Source organism: Rutidosis leptorrhynchoides, chromosome 9 (genome assembly GCF_046630445.1).
Source record: "Rutidosis leptorrhynchoides isolate AG116_Rl617_1_P2 chromosome 9, CSIRO_AGI_Rlap_v1, whole genome shotgun sequence".
In the NCBI taxonomy this organism is placed as follows: domain Eukaryota; kingdom Viridiplantae; phylum Streptophyta; class Magnoliopsida; order Asterales; family Asteraceae; genus Rutidosis; species Rutidosis leptorrhynchoides.
The window spans coordinates 41,472,157-41,490,222 of NC_092341.1; the positions used below are offsets into that span (position 1 = coordinate 41,472,157).

At 39.3% G+C, this 18,066-nt stretch overlaps 1 non-coding gene across 1 annotated transcript; it reads right to left on the reverse strand.

The window, feature by feature from the left end:
* Window positions 1–17,090: 17,090 nt before the first annotated feature.
* Window positions 17,091–17,207, reverse strand: LOC139869652 (U5 spliceosomal RNA). The gene has a single exon (XR_011766239.1). It is a non-coding gene; the product is annotated as a U5 spliceosomal RNA (small nuclear RNA).
* Between the last annotated feature and the right edge of the window lie 859 nt (window positions 17,208–18,066).

Consider the following 18,066-nt stretch of genomic DNA (forward strand, 5'->3'; position numbering starts at 1 on the left):
TGGGCGTGTAATCCGAGGGGTACTCCTCCTAGATTGCGTGAAGAATCGTTTCGATCCCTGGAATGGTGGAACAGTAGTAACAGGTGGATTACAATACTAATCCTTAAGGTTAGACGTGTGGGAAATGGGTTCAGAAGAACATCTGAACTAGGAAAGGTAAGTTTTTTCAAGTCGGTGCAGCGAATAGCAGGCATGAAGCAAGCACGTAATCAGGCACTACAGCAACCTAGCTCGTTTACAGCAGTATATAGCATGGCAATATTAACAGTACTAAACAGAAGTAACATGCAATCAAAAGCAGATAGTAGCATGTAGTAGCTAGAATAAGCAAAAGCATGCAGCGGGTTCATATGGTAGTAAAAGTAAGCAGTGGCATGCAGTAGTAGTAAGCAGTAACATGTAGTAATATAACATAGTAGCATGCAGCAGGTTCCGCAAAAACAAGTAAACTAGCAAGTTGTAGATTAGTCCTATTAGTGAATCCTACTTGGGTCAGTCCTAGACTCACTAATGCAACCTAATTCCCTACAACCAATGCTCTGATACCAACTGTGACGCCCCGTACAAAATCATCGTGTACGGTACATCAACAACAGGATCATTACAAGGTCAAACACTATATGCTGTTTGAAAACCAGTTTTGCATTCATGAACAGATAACGTTTTACAAAAGATGAATAGGAAACATTAACATGAGTACATGATACTAAGGTCATTACAAAGCTATTGTTTTGAAAATAACATAAGTTGGGAATGCAATGTAAAAGTTTCATGCTTGAGACATCTCTAAGTAATGCAGCGGAAGTCTAACACAGCAAGTCTGTAACAGCAAGTCTATACACCGAGACTAGAACAGCAAGGCTAACAGTAGAAGCAACAACGTCTAAACACCTGAGAAATACATGCTTAAAAGTCAACACGAATGTTGGTGAGCTATAGTTTGTTTGTATTCAGTAATGTAATGTAGGCCACGAGATTTCAGTGCTTCAAACAAGCGTTTCAAATCAGTAATTCAAATCAGTATGATAAAGTATATGTATAACCGTGGGCACTCGGTAACTAACTTAACGTTTATACCCCCTGAAAGTACACTTGGCAAGTGCGTATGTCTACGAAGTATTAAACACTCGTTAAATGCTAGCGCAACTAGCCCGAGTGGGGATGTCAAACCCTATGGATCCATATCTAAGATTCGCGTTCACGGTTCAAAAACCGATGATTAAACGTTACCGAGCTAAAGGGAATGTTTATGCCGTTGTATAACCCACACATATATAAGTTTAAGTACTCGTGCCTAGTATGTAAAACATAAAATCCGCATGTATTCTCAGTTCCCAAAATAAGTTAAAGTAAAAAGGGAATGCTATAACTCACAGTGATAAAAGCGGTAAAGTCGGTAATGAAAGTACGCAAGTAGTAAGTCGGTCCGAAAGGTCGTCAACAAGCAATACTAGAAAGGGAAGAAAGAAAGAACAAGTGTGTGTGAAAACCAAATGAGCAAGTGATTTGAATGAGAGGTAAATGGCTAGTATTTATAAGCAAGGAATTTGACAAGGATTGATGACATGGACAAGGGCTAGTATTTATAAGCAAGGAATTTGACAAGGATTGATGACATGGACAAGGGCTAGTATTTATAAGCAAGGAATTTGACAAGGATTGATGACATGGACAAGGGCTAGTATTTATAAGCAAGGAATTTGACAAGGATTGATGACATGGACAAGGGCTAGTATTTATAAGCAAGGAATTTGACAAGGATTGATGACATGGACAAGGGCTAATTAATTGGGTCACTAGCTAGAGTAGGGTGGGCTTGAGCCCAACAAGGTAGAAAGTCCAACAAGACTAACTATTGTGCATAATTAAATTACTACGCGTAATTAAGCATCCAAAAACCCAGGTAATTATTATTATAAAATATTAATTAATATTTCGCAGTCATAATATTCCGATTATAACAAAAGTTAAACGTGCGCGCAAGTTCGCGGTTTATTCGAAATGTCAAATAACACTAACGGTTATAAAGGCTTCCAATGATCAAGTTATGTATCCTACGTACTCTAAGGCACGTTTTAACATATAAATGGAAGTAAACCACGTAAATCAAGTTTCCAGAGTATAAAGTAACACAGTACGCACAAATACGCAGTTTCGCAAAAATACAAGGCACAAAAGCAAGTCAAAAAAGTCGGGTCGTTACATTTTGGCCCGAAAGCCCGAACGAAACCCGAAACGCGTAAACGCACTTACGCGATTAAAAATTCGGAAAGATAACAAACGCTCGACGAAAAATAAATATAAATACACTATATAGTAATATGATCTTAAAATATCATATTTAAAATATTTAGGATTTAAAAATCCCGAAAACGCGTCCGTTGGTTTGAAAACCAAAAAGATTCACCGGATGGAAATCCGCGAGACGTAGAAACGTATAAATTAAAATACGAATACAAATATTCACATAACACATAATAATTAATATATATATATATATATATATATATATATATATATATATATATATATATATATATATATATATATATATATATATATATATATATATATATATATATATATATATATATTATTACAAATAATAATATAGGTCATAGAAATGACGTGGCACACTAACAGTTAACGGTCGTTAAATAATTAACTGAAAAAGATAACGGAAAAAGTAGGGTCGTGACATAACTCCATACAAGGAATACTTCACAACATACAAAGCTGGAAACTTTGGAGCTGTGAAGATGGGAAATTCCAGTTCCGCTGAGATTGTCGGAATTTGTGATGTCAAGATAAAGACAAGTTCCGGGAGCACAATCACTTTGAAGGATGTCCGCCATGTGCCAGATCTTCGACTAAATTTACTTTCTGGGGTAGCTCTCGACAAACAGGGCTATGATAGTCATTTCAGTAGAGGCACATGGAAATTTTCAAGAGGCGCTACGATAGTCGCTCGAGGACACATTTGTGGTACACTATACAAAACTCATGTGAAGATCTGCACAGACGGCCTTAATGTTGCAGAAAAGGAGGCTTCATAAAATTTATGGCACCAAAGACTCGGTCACATGAGTGAGAAATGGTTGTCTACCCTAATAAAGAAGAAGCTTATCAATGTAGACAAGGACGCTGCACTAGATCCTTGCAATCATTGTCTGTTTGGTAAGAAGCATAGAGTTTCATTTAATTCCTCTTCAACGAGAAAATCAGAGTTACTCAGTCTGGTACACTCTGATGTTTGCGGTCCCTTAGAGGTTGAATCAATTGGAGTCAATCGATACTTTCTAACGTTTATCGATGATGCTTCTCGAAAGGTGTGAGTATATTTCTTGCGAACGAAGGACCAGGTGTTCGATTACTTCAAACAGTTTCATGTCATGGTAGAACGTGAGACAGGAAAGAAGTTAAAGTGTCTTCGATCCGACAAAGGCGGTGAATACTCCTCGAGGCAGTTCGATGCCTATTGCAGATCATATGGCATCCGACATGAGAAGACAGTTCCATGTACCCCTCAACACAATGGTATAGCAGAAAGAATGAACCGAACAATCATGGAACGTGTTCGGAGCATGCTCAGTATGGCTAAGCTGCCAAAGCCATTCTGGGGAAAAGCAGTCAGAGCCGCATGTTACTTGATCAACCGATCTCCATCAGTACCACTGAACTTTGAAGTTTCGAAGAAACTTTGGTCTGAAAAGGATCCATCATACTCTCACTTAAGAGTATTTGGATGTTTGGCGTATGCACATGTATCCAAGGAGCTCAGGCAGAAGCTGGATGCAAGGACCACTCCATGCATATTCATAGGCTATGGAGATGAAGAATTTGGATACAGATTATGGGATCCAAAGGAGAAAAAGGTGATTAGAAGTAGGGACGTGGTGTTCCATGAAAGCCAGACAATAGAAGATATTGAAAAGCCCACAATATCTCAGAAGACAAATGTTGCTGCTCAGGTGCCAGAGGCAACAACGGAATCATTAATGAGAAATGAATTTTCAGTGCAAGAAGAAATGCCAGAAGTAGAAGATAATGAGGAAAATGATGGTGCTGAGCAGGGGGAGCCACAACCCCATCTTCCAGACGTTCCAGCACCATCACAAGGTCAAGATGATGGTGGATCTCCTCAGAATGTTCCAGAAGTTCGTAGATCTGAACGAGGTCAGATTTCATCGAGTAGATATCCAGAATCCGAGTACCTTCTACTTACTGAAGATGGAGAACCAGAGAGTTTTCATGAAGCAGTATCTCATAAGGACAAAGAAAAATGATTGCTCGCAATGCAGGATGAGATGGATTCTCTGCAAAAAAAATAAACTTATGAGATTGTAGAACTTCCATACGGGAAGAAGGCACTGAAAAACAAATGGGTGTTCAAGCTGAAAAATGATGGTAGTGAAAAAGTGGTGAAATACAAAGCACGGCTTGTAGTCAAAGGATTCCAACAGAAGAAAGGGATTGGTTTTGACGAAATATTTTCACCAGTAGTCAAGATGACTTCAATTAGAGTCATACTTGGATTGGTCGCAAGTAGGAACTTGGAGCTTGAACAGATGGATGTAAAGACAGATTTTCTTCATGGAGATTTACAAGAAGAAATTTACATGGAGCAGTCGGAAGGTTTTGAGGTTTCAGGAGATAACCTCGTATGCAAGTTGAAGAAAAGTTTATATGGTTTAAGCAGGAACCTAGGCAGTGGTACAAGAAGCTTGACTCGTGAATGGTAAGTTAAGGGTACAAGAAAACTGCAGCAGATGAGTGTGTCTACATTCAGAAGTTTTCTGAAGGAAATTTCGTTGCTCTTCTACTATATGTAGACGATATTTTGATCGTAGGGAAAGACGCAACGAAGATCAACCAGCTGAAGAAGGAACTCTCGAAGTCTTTTGACATGAAAGACTTAGGACAGGCTCAACAGATTTTGGAAATGCAAATAACCCGAGACAGAAAGAATAAAAGGTTATGGCTATCTCAGGAGAAGTATATTGAACGAGTACTTTCACGTTTCAATATGAACAATGTCAAACCTGTTAGCATTCCATTAGCCAACCATTTCAAGTTAAGCAAGAGTTCTTATCCCTCATCCAAGGAAGAGATCGGGGAGATGTCTTCAGTACCATATTCTTCAGCAGTTGGAAGTTTGATGTATGTGATGGTGTGTACAAGGCCCGATATTGCTCATGCAGTGGGAACGGTGAGTCGTTTTCTCTCCAACCCTGGGAAAGAGCATTGGAATGCAGTAAAATGGATTCTCAGATATCTTAAAGGTACAAATAATCTATGTCTTTGTTACGGGGGAGCTGATCCAATCTTGGAAGGCTATACAGATGCGGATATGGCCGGAGATCCTGATAGTAGGAAATCTACTTCGGGATTCATTTACACTTTTGCAGGGGGAGCTGTTTCATGGCAGTCAAGACTACAGAAGTGTGTTGCATTATCCACAACTGAAGCAGAGTATATTGCTACCGCGGAAGCTGGAAAAGAAATGTTGTGGTTAAAGCGTTATCTTCAAGAATTTGGAATCAAGCAAAAGGAGTACAAGGTATATTGTGACAGTCAGAGTGCTCTAGATTTGAGCAAGAACTCCATGTACCATTCCCGTACAAAACATATTGATATTCGCTATCATTGGATACGCGAGGTAATTGATCGACAACTGTTGAGACTAGTGAAGATCCATACAAAGGAGAATCCTGCGGATATGTTAACAAAGGTGGTGACTCGAGAGAAGTTGGAGTTATGCAGAGACATAACTGGAATGTTCGTTGATTCGGCTGGAGGGGGAGAATTGATGGTTTCCAGTGTGTAACATCCCGCCTTTTTCCGTTTACTTTTCCGTTTAACTATTTAAGTTCCGTTATATGTTTATAACATCTCCCGTTAATACGCGTTACAATTATCTTGTTTTAGGTAATTTAACGCACCCGATTGCAACTTGAGGGACTAGTTTCGCCAATACACTAAAGAGGTGACTAGCATGTGACTAGTCAACCCCACCTCTTCTCATTTTCATTTTCATTTTATCTTTTCTTTCTCTACTTTCTCATTTTCCTTCAATTATCCAATTCAAGAATTCATCATCCATATTAAATCGATCAAGCTTCGGGCCAAACAAATTACATATTTGAACTCCTCGTGATCTCCTCTTCGATTCCATACCGATCTCATAAAATTTGGGTAACTTTCTAAAATCACTAATTTTATGTGTTCTTGAGTTTTTGAGTTAAAAAGGTTGTTAATTAGTGTCTATGGCTCAAGTCTAGTATGATTATGTGTTTTGTATGCTTGTTCTTGCTAGTTTGGTGTAACTAATTCATATTGAAAGAATGCTTGCTTAATCTTGAGTTTTTTGTGTTCATATGTTGTTTAAAGATGAAAGATCATGTTTTAATTGTGTTCCTAACATCACTAGCTTCAAATTGGTATGTAGGTTGACATGGATTAGTTCATAAACTTGATTATGAAATTTGGTGAATATGGGTTAGGGTTTCATGAACTTGAAATGGTTTTGTAATGCTTTGAATGACATGTAATGTTGTTTGTAAGTGTTTAGATACATTGTATGCGTGATTATCTACACAACGGCGTATTAAATGGGTGTATTAAATTTCCGAATCATTAAATTGCATTTATGAACTTGGAAGTAATAAATGTGAGCATTAATGGTGATTTTGATATGAGTTTGTTTGGTTTTGATTGAGTAAATGCATTTAGTTATCTTCCTTGTCAAATTACCTTTCTAATGATATATGATATGCGTTTTGAATGTTTTCGGTGCATGAAATGTGTTAAATTGTGTTTTGGGTCGTGACTTAGACCAATTTTCTGCAAACAACATGTTTCCCAGGTAGTGCGCGCCGCGCACATACCTGCGCGCCGCGCATAATTAAAAATCCCAGATGTCTGCCTTCTTGGTTAATTTCTGACCAGGATTTACACTTGGGTGCGCGCCGCGCAACCCACAGCGCGCCGCGCATTTGGTCCAGCTCATTTTTGTCTTTGTTTTTCATATCACAAAATGTTCCCGCTTAACTATAATCCTGTTTACCATGAGACTTGACTATTATGCTCATATATGATTTCTCATCATGAGAAAATTGTCGGACACCCGACCCGACCCCGTTGACTTTGACTTTGACCAAGTTTGACTTTAGTCAAACTTAACCAAACAATTATACAATCGTTCTAACATGTTTAACTACTTGTAACGTGCATGAAACTTGACAATTTGCTTCACATGCTATATTAATCGAGTCGTATTGAGCCATAGGACTAATTGAACATCTTTGACCTTTCGTGACTATCGATATTGATACAACCTAATTGTTTAGGTCAAGAATAGCATTGTTCCTTGCACACGTTACTTGTCGAAGTACTTTTTGTTCGTGCATACAAGGTGAGATCATAGTCCCACTTTTACTCTTTTTGAACTTACTTTTGGGATGAGAAAACATAAACGTTCTTTTAAACTACGTGAACACAAGTACAGGGAAAACAAACATTCTACATACGAGTTTGAACACAAATCCTCAATTCGATTATCATTAGTTACATCAGATGGTGTAAGCGAGGACTTATGTTATATGGCCATATGGGTTTGACAAACCCTCACTTCGGACGGTTCGCTACCGTCTACGGGTGAAATATATTTTCGGGAAACAGTGTATGTTCTAACACTATTATTACGGGGTTCAACGGACGGAATGTTAAGCTTTGATAATTGAGTGCTCGTGAATATTAACTTTTAGAATGTACTATGACTTTATCGATGTTGCAAATCTTGTGGTTCAACTTACTTTTACTCACTTACTTATTTAAACCTGTGATTTCACCAACGTTTTCGTTGACAGATTCTCTATGTTTTTCTCAGGTCCTTGAACTTAGGTGATATATGCTTCCGCTCATACTTTTGATACTTGCATTGGATGTCGAGTATACTTGCATACGTGGAGCGTCTTTTTGACTACTTTTAATCGTGTCGCACGTGTTTCATACAAACTTTAAACATTGTTATGTACTTGTTATGGAAACTACTTTTGTAAACTTTGAAACACCCTTATTTATGAAATGAATGCGACATACTTTTCGGTCAAACTTTGTTATAAAGACTTACGACCATGTAATGGGACCATACGTAGATGACGCCGTCATTTGACGATTTGTCGGGGTCGCTACAAGTGGTATCAGAGCTTTGGTTGTAGGGATTTAGAGTTCATTGGTGTCAACCCCGAGTCTTAGGGTACATTGGTGAGTCTAGACTACAACCGGCATATAGACTTGACATAGGAATTACTTGACTATTTGTGCATTTATACTCGAACTCTCTTACTCATATCTACTCTTATTCTATCTTACTCTTGCGTTGTATAATTTAATTGACACGCCACCTTGACTATATGTGGTGATGTCGAATGCACATATGAATTAGGGTAATATAATTCCCGGAAATTATATTACGGTGACTCATATGAACATACCGACATTATGACATAAAGAATTTAAGGCGAGTCAAGGATAATTTCCTCTTTATCTTTATTCCATATCACGGTTAGTATTATTTAGAATACTAACCAACGGTATTCTTGTGTTTTGAAGGAACAATGGCTCGTCGACGCGCCCCTCCCGAAACTCCCGAACAAGCTTTGCAACGCATGATAGCCACCGCCGTGGATGCGGCCATGGCCGGTCACTCGTCCAACAACAACAATAATAACAACAACAACAACAACCAAGGAGCCGGTAACTCTAGCGAAGGGTGCTCCTACAAAGCTTTCATGGGGTGCAAACCTCACACCTATGATGGAACCGGGGGACCGGTTCTGCTTACTCGTTAGTTTGAACAAACCGAGGCCGTCTTTAGCATAAGCGGTTGTCGGGATCAAGACAAGGTCAAATACTCCACCCACACTTTCTCCGGAATTGCTCTAACATGGTGGAACACCTATGTTCAATCGGTGGGTACCGATGAAGCTCATGCCCTCTCTTGGGCCGATCTAAGGGAAAAGATGATTGTTGAATATTTTCCGCGCGAAGAAACCCGAAAGCTTGAGGAAGAACTAAGAGCTTTGAAAGCGGTCGGAAACGATCTTAAAGCTTATAATCAACGCTTCGCCGAACTATCCTTGATGTGTCCTAATCTTGTTAACCCCGAATCTCAAAGGATTGAGCTCTACATGCTCGGTCTTCCAAAAAGCATCAAACAAGGGGTGATGTCATCCAAACCCACTACTCATCAAGCCGCTATGAACATGGCTCGCCAACTAATTGAAACGGTTGACGAAATCGTAGTGCCGGCTCCTAAGGCCGAGGACAAGTCGGGTGGCAACAAAAGGAAATGGGAAGCCACTCCATCAACCAACTACAACAACAACACCTTCACCAAAAAGCCTTTCAACAACGACGGCAAGAAGGGTTATGTCGGAAACTTACCTTTTTGCAACAAATGCCACAAGCATCATCACGGCGAATGTAACAAGCTAGTTTGTCACCGTTGCCAAGGTGTTGGTCATAGGGCCAACAATTGCACAAGCGCCGCCCCCGTTGCTCGAAAGGGGCCCAATCCTCCAAAAACGGTCACTTGTTACGAATGTGGCCAAACGGGCCATTATAAGAACGAATGCCCGAAAAAGAAAGCCAACCCCAACAACCGAGGCCGAGCCTTTAACATCAACACCGAGGAAGCCCGAGATGACAATGAACTAGTCACGGGTACGTTTCTTCTCAACAACACTTATGTTACTTGCTTATTCGATTCGGGTGCCGATAAATATTTTGTGTCTAAGACTTTGGCTCCTACTCTTTGCACTCCACCACACCCTTTAGATACTACTTATTCCATCGAAGTGGCCGACGGAAAACTTTTAAGTGCCGACACATACTACCGGGGGTGTACTTTGAACATTTTGGGTAATGAATTTGAAATTGACTTAATACCCATGGAACTAGGAAGTTTTGATGTAATAATCGGTATGAATTGGATGGTCAAAAATAAATCTCACATTCTTTGCGATCTTCACGCAATCCGAATTCCTATCGAGAACGGTGAGCCATTGATTGTCTATGGCGACAAAAATTGCACCGGACTCAATCTCGTTTCGTGCCTTAAAGTTCGAAAGCTACTCCGTAAGGGTTGTTTCGCGATTCTTGCTCACGTTAAGAAAGTCGAGGCCGACGAAAAGCGCATCGATGATGTGCCAATTGTTAGTGACTTTTTCGATGTATTTCCCGACGAATTACCGGGTCTTCCACCTCATCGACCGGTTGAATTTCAAATCGATCTTATTCCGGGAGCCGCACCCGTAGCGCGTGCACCATATAGACTCGCTCCACCCGAGTTGCAAGAATTGCAAAGTCAACTCCAAGAACTACTTGACCGTGGTTTTATCCAACCTAGCCATTCACCATGGGGCGCTCCGATTTTGTTCGTCAAGAAGAAAGACGGATCCCTACGAATGTGCATTGATTATCGTGAACTAAACAAATTGACGGTTAAGAACCGATATCCTCTTCCTCGCATCGATGACCTCTTTGATCAACTACAAGGGTCTTGTGTATATTCAAAAATCGATCTCCGTTCGGGTTATCATCAACTAAGGGTTAAGGGGGAAGATGTCTCCAAAACCGCTTTCCGGACTCGTTACGGTAGTTACGAATTCCTTGTCATGCCTTTTGGTCTCACTAACGCACCGGCGGTGTTCATGGATCTCATGAACCGCGTTTGCAAACCTTACCTCTACAAATTCGTTATCGTGTTCATTGACGATATTTTGGTCTATTCTAAAAGCGAAGAGGAACACAAAGAACATCTCCGACTCGTGCTTGAACTCTTGAGGAAAGAACAACTCTATGCCAAGTTCTCCAAGTGTGAATTTTGGTTGAAGGAAGTTCAATTCCTCGGTCACGTTGTAAGTGATCAAGGCATTAAAGTCGATCCCGCAAAAATCGAAGCCATTAGTAAATGGGAGACTCCTACTACTCCTACTCAAATTCGTCAATTCTTGGGTCTCGCCGGATACTATCGTAAATTCATCAAGGATTTCTCCCTAATCGCTCGTCCTTTAACCGCGTTAACTCACAAGGAACGAAAATTCGTTTGGACATCCGAACAAGAAACCACTTTCCAAATCTTGAAAACTAAACTAACCACCGCTCCTATCTTGTCACTTCCTGAAGGCAATGATGATTTTGTTGTATATTGTGATGCCTCGAAAAACGGTTATGGATGCGTATTAATGCAACGAAAGAAAGTCATTGCTTATGCCTCTCGACAACTCAAAGTTCACGAACGAAACTACACGACACATGATCTTGAACTCGGTGCCGTCATCTTTGCACTTAAGTTATGGAGACATCATCTTCTTGGTACCAAAAGTACTATCTTTACCGATCACAAAAGTCTCCAACACATCTTCGATCAAAAGCAACTAAACATGAGACAACGAAGGTGGATTGAAACCTTGAACGATTATAATTGCGAGCTTCGTTACCACCCCGGGAAGGCAAATGTAGTGGCCGATGCCTTAAGTAGAAAGGAAAGAGCGGTACCTCTTCGTGTCCGAGCTTTAAACATCACTATCCACTCCAACCTTAATAGCCAAATTCGCGTAGCCCAAGAGGAGGCTCTTAAGGACAATCACATCGGACGTGAACTTTTAAACATCCTTGTCTCTCGATTCGAAGTTAAGGAGAACGGACTTCGATATTACGCCGGAAGAATTTGGGTGCCTAGATATGGCGACTTACGAAACCTCATCCTAGACGAAGCCCACAAATCACGATACTCGATTCATCCCGGCGCCAATAAGATGTACCATGACCTTAAGGAACAATATTGGTGGTCGAACATCAAAAAGGAAGTTGCTAGATACGTCGCCAAATGTTTGACTTGCGCTAAAGTCAAAGCCGAACACCAAAGACCGTCTGGGTTACTCCAACAACCCGAGATCCCGCAATGGAAGTGGGAAAGGATCACGATGGATTTTATCACCAAATTACCGAAAACGTCGGGCGGTTATGATACTATTTGGGTAATTGTCGATCGCCTCACCAAATCCGCGCACTTTCTCGCCATGAAAGAAACCGACAAAATGGAGAAACTTGCACGACTTTACATTAAGGAGATTGTAGCCCGACATGGCGTACCTTTATCGATTATCTCCGACCGAGATGGCCGTTTCGTTTCTAGATTTTGGCGTACGTTGCAAGAAGCGTTGGGAACGCGTTTAGACATGAGTACCGCATATCATCCTCAAACCGATGGGCAAAGTGAACGTACGATACAAACCTTGGAGGATATGTTACGAGCTTGCGTTGTTGATTTTGGAAAAGCTTGGGACAAGTACTTACCTCTCGCCGAGTTCTCATATAACAATAGTTATCACGCGAGTATTAAGGCCGCACCTTTTGAAGCATTATATGGCCGAAAATGTTGCTCTCCTCTTTGTTGGGCCGAAGTGGGTGACGTGCAAATTTCCGGGCCCGAACTCATTCACGAAACAACCGAGAAGATTCTTCAAATCCGAGATAAGCTTCGGACGGCCCGGAGTCGTCAAAAATGCTATACCGACAAAAGACGCAAGGATCTCGAATTTCAAGTCGGTGACCGCGTCATGTTAAAAGTCGCACCTTGGAAAGGTGTCATCCGTTTTGGGAAACGTGGAAAACTAAATCCGCGGTACGTTGGTCCTTTCGAAATCTTAGAGCGTGTTGGAACCGTTGCGTATCGTTTGGATCTTCCGCCTCAACTAAGCTCCGTCAATCCTACTTTTCATGTATCTAATTTGAAGAAATGTCTTGCCGAGCCCGATATCGTCGTTCCTCTCGAGGAACTTACTATTAATGACAAACTCCATTTTGTGGAGGAACCGGTTGAAATTGTGGACTACGTCGAGAAGGAATTGAAACAAAGCCGGATCCCGATTGTTAAGGTCCGATGGAACGCCAAAAGAGGACCCGAGTTTACTTGGGAAAGGGAAGATCAAATGCGAAAGAAACACCCTCATCTATTCCCGGTTCCGGAATCGTCGGATTTCGAGGAGGAAACAACGAGTACTACGCCTGCTTAAATTTCGGGACGAAATTTCTTTTAAGGTGTAGGTAATGTAACATCCCGCCTTTTTCCGTTTACTTTTCCGTTTAACTATTTAAGTTCCGTTATATGTTTATAACATCTCCCGTTAATACGCGTTACAATTATCTTGTTTTAGGTAATTTAACGCACCCGATTGCAACTTGAGGGACTAGTTTCGCCAATACACTAAAGAGGTGACTAGCATGTGACTAGTCAACCCCACCTCTTCTCATTTTCATTTTCATTTTATCTTTTCTTTCTCTACTTTCTCATTTTCCTTCAATTATCCAATTCAAGAATTCATCATCCATATTAAATCGATCAAGCTTCGGGCCAAACAAATTACATATTTGAACTCCTCGTGATCTCCTCTTCGATTCCATACCGATCTCATCAAATTTGGGTAACTTTCTAAAATCACTAATTTTATGTGTTCTTGAGTTTTTGAGTTAAAAAGGTTGTTAATTAGTGTCTATGGCTCAAGTCTAGTATGATTATGTGTTTTGTATGCTTGTTCTTGCTAGTTTGGTGTAACTAATTCATATTGAAAGAATGCTTGCTTAATCTTGAGTTTTAGGTGTTCATATGTTGTTTAAAGATGAAAGATCATGTTTTAATTGTGTTCCTAACATCACTAGCTTCAAATTGGTATGTAGGTTGACATGGATTAGTTCATAAACTTGATTATGAAATTTGGTGAATATGGGTTAGGGTTTCATGAACTTGAAATGGTTTTGTAATGCTTTGAATGACATGTAATGTTGTTTGTAAGTGTTTAGATACATTGTATGCGTGATTATCTACACAACGGCGTATTAAATGGGTGTATTAAATTTCCGAATCATTAAATTGCATTTATGAACTTGGAAGTAATAAATGTGAGCATTAATGGTGATTTTGATATGAGTTTGTTTGGTTTTGATTGAGTAAATGCATTTAGTTATCTTCCTTGTCAAATTACCTTTCTAATGATATATGATATGCGTTTTAAATGTTTTCGGTGCATGAAATGTGTTAAATTGTGTTTTGGGTCGTGACTTAGACCAATTTTCTGCAAACAACATGTTTCCCAGGTAGTGCGCGCCGCGCACATACCTGCGCGCCGCGCATAATTAAAAATCCCAGATGTCTGCCTTCTTGGTTAATTTCTGACCAGGATTTACACTTGGGTGCGCGCCGCGCAACCCACAGCGCGCCGCGCATTTGGTCCAGCTCATTTTTGTCTTTGTTTTCATATCACAAAATGTTCCCGCTTAACTATAATCCTGTTTACCATGAGACTTGACTATTATGCTCATATATGATTTATCATCATGAGAAAATTGTCGGACACCCGACCCGACCCCGTTGACTTTGACTTTGACCAAGTTTGACTTTAGTCAAACTTAACCAAACAATTATACAATCGTTCTAACATGTTTAACTACTTGTAACGTGCATGAAACTTGACAATTTGCTTCACATGCTATATTAATCGAGTCGTATTGAGCCATAGGACTAATTGAACATCTTTGACCTTTCGTGACTATCGATATTGATACAACCTAATTGTTTAGGTCAAGAATAGCATTGTTCCTTGCACACGTTACTTGTCGAAGTACTTTTTGTTCGTGCATACAAGGTGAGATCATAGTCCCACTTTTACTCTTTTTGAACTTACTTTTGGGATGAGAAAACATAAACGTTCTTTTAAACTACGTGAACACAAGTACAGGGAAAACAAACATTCTACATACGAGTTTGAACACAAATCCTCAATTCGATTATCATTAGTTACATCAGATGGTGTAAGCGAGAACTTATGTTATATGGCCATATGGGTTTGACAAACCCTCACTTCGGACGGTTCGCTACCGTCTACGGGTGAAATATATTTTCGGGAAACAGTGTATGTTCTAACACTATTATTACGGGGTTCAACGGACGGAATGTTAAGCTTTGATAATTGAGTGCTCGTGAATATTAACTTTTAGAATGTACTATGACTTTATCGATGTTGCAAATCTTGTGGTTCAACTTACTTTTACTCACTTACTTATTTAAACCTGTGATTTCACCAACGTTTTCGTTGACAGATTCTCTATGTTTTTCTCAGGTCCTTGAACTTAGGTGATATATGCTTCCGCTCATACTTTTGATACTTGCATTGGATGTCGAGTATACTTGCATACGTGGAGCGTCTTTTTGACTACTTTTAATCGTGTCGCACGTGTTTCATACAAACTTTAAACATTGTTATGTACTTGTTATGGAAACTACTTTTGTAAACTTTGAAACACCCTTATTTATGAAATGAATGCGACATACTTTTCGGTCAAACTTTGTTATAAAGACTTACGACCATGTAATGGGACCATACGTAGATGACGCCGTCATTTGACGATTTGTCGGGGTCGCTACACAGTGGTTTCCAGCCGTCATCTAGATGGCTCTGTTCCAGCCATCATCTAGATGTTCAAAGCTGCCGACGTTGACAACGCGTATGGAAGTGGCAAACTTGAACACGATGACGGCCGCCAACTTCCGCCAACCTTCCTCGTTCACACCATTCACCGCCATAGAATTTTTGCTATAAATAGAGATGCAAACTTTCATTGTAAATCATCTCAAAATCACTCAGAGAAGTGTAATCACAACCTAGATAGTTTGTGTGAGTTTGAGAGTTTTTTTTTTTTGAGTTTTGTAATACTCGTGTAATCTATTCTTGTGAGTAATAGAGTTATTTTCTATCAAATTTATATCTCCCAACGTCCAGGCGGTCCTCTCTTCCTAACAGGAATGGCAACGGAGTTTCAATCCCTGTTAATAACTTATATCTTTCGTTTAAGTTGAGCACAATATTTAAAAGGGTTGTTAACATAATGTATTAAATCTATATACCTATATAATATTTTGTTTGCGAAGTTACGTACATATATGGTCAATATTATTTGTTCATTCTGCAATTGCTTAATATCCGATCATTAGGGTTTTATATACGGCTCCCGGCACCTCGTAGGTTTTTCCCCTTGCTGCTGATTGACGCCGTCCATCGACCCGCGGGCAACCTTCACCACCCTCCCAAAATCTTCATCTCCGGTAGCTGGACCGGAATGTTGAAGCCGATGATGTCAAAACCTTCCCTATCACAATCAAGTGTATATTTATCCCATGAAGAATATATGATTGTTTACTAAGAAATGCAAGACCAATATCGATACAATAAAAAAAACCTTACAACAATCCTTTCATATAAAAAAAAAACCTTAGAAATCAAAGATATTTTCACTGCATCCTGAAGAGAGGCAAGAACATAGCGTTGAATCTTAGACCAATCTTGGAATCTAAGGATCTATCCTCACAACACTGAAATTGTAGTTTCTTGATTTACATTTTGGTAATGTTTGGTACTTAAGATCTCTTATGAGTCATTGTTCCTAGTCCGAACGTATGCGAGCTTCTTCACTCCTCTCTTCACCATAATCCATTTTCTTACTGTTTTGGTTCTCTGCTGCTTCCTTGGAGTATTTCATATTTTCATTCAATTTGAGCTAAACCTTTATGGAAGCACTCACAACCAAATCCACAAGGAAATCGGCTATGGTGAATAGAGTAGTAAAGTAGCCACACATGTTCATGTAAAGGAAATCGGCTATGGTTAATGGAGACGTAAAGAAGCCACACATGTTCTGGACATGAATTATGGCTTTGAGAGACATCTAGAGGTCTCGAAAAGTAAGTTCAGTTTGTTCTATCTATTCGTAATTAGATACGGACTACTAGATTTGGCTCGGTTGTCACTTCCTTTTATCATATCCGTCTTTGGGACAATCATACGAATAACTAAATCTGTATATAACATGTTTATTCTCGTAACATAATGCACATGGCTGAAGGGTTAAAAGTTATAATATTTATAAATAGCTTGTTACAGACTACAAAGTTTTTGAAGCAAGGACTCTTTTTTTAACTGCATTCTTGTAAAAGACCAAAAAAACAGTAAACTTGAAAACTAAATTAATTGGTCTCTCAAAAGAGAGAACTCTCCAAAAATAAGCGTATGACATTTTTAAACAACGAGTACACGGTATTCTTTAGTAAAAGGCGAAAGAATAGTTCGGTTTGTGCTCATTGCATGGCTGCGCGAATTTTAATGTCATCAGCTGGGTTCATTATATACACCCATCTTCAATACCTGGTTCTAATAACCAGCCGATGTGGGACAACTAGAGTTTCCAAAATTAGATATGGCACAATCACATTATGTTTCATAATTATATCATGTTTGAGATTCCATCACTTATATAAAATATTGTATATGGTTACAAATGTTGAACCCAAATTGACCCACTTTCACTTGAGTTTGTTGAAATTACTAATTGCTTAATACATGGTAGCCTGCTTGCTTGTAATTCAAGGTGTGTACATCATACAACAAGAAGATTTTAGTAGTACCAATTTCTTGCTTTTGTAGTTCTCATTCGACAACAACCTTAAAAATCGAAGATATTTTCACTGCCAGACTCCTAAAGACACTAAGAGAGGCACAGACACAGTGTTGAATCGAAGACCAGTCTTGGAATCTGAGGTTGCGAAAATTGAGTTCGCTTTGTTCACTTTATATGTAGTTAGATACTAGTTTTGGCTAGGACTAAATGTCAAAACCAACTTCTTGAGTTTTGGTCGGAGAAAAGGGGGGGGCACAGTTGCAATTTCTTCCTGGACGATCTATTGTAAATTTATAGATTTAGCCCCAAAAGAATATCTAAATATAAGTAGATAACATGTTTATTCACGTTTCAGAATGATCATATTTAACTGCATTCTTGTAGAACAAAATCACTGTAAATTTGTAAAACTAACTTGTATTAGAACGTCAATTATTTAACTGAAATCTGGTAAAAGAAAAATCACATTAAATTTTCAAAACTAAATTAAGAAAAACAACACTAAATTTTCAAAACTAAAACAGAGGGATTCTCTCAAAAGAGAGATTTTAC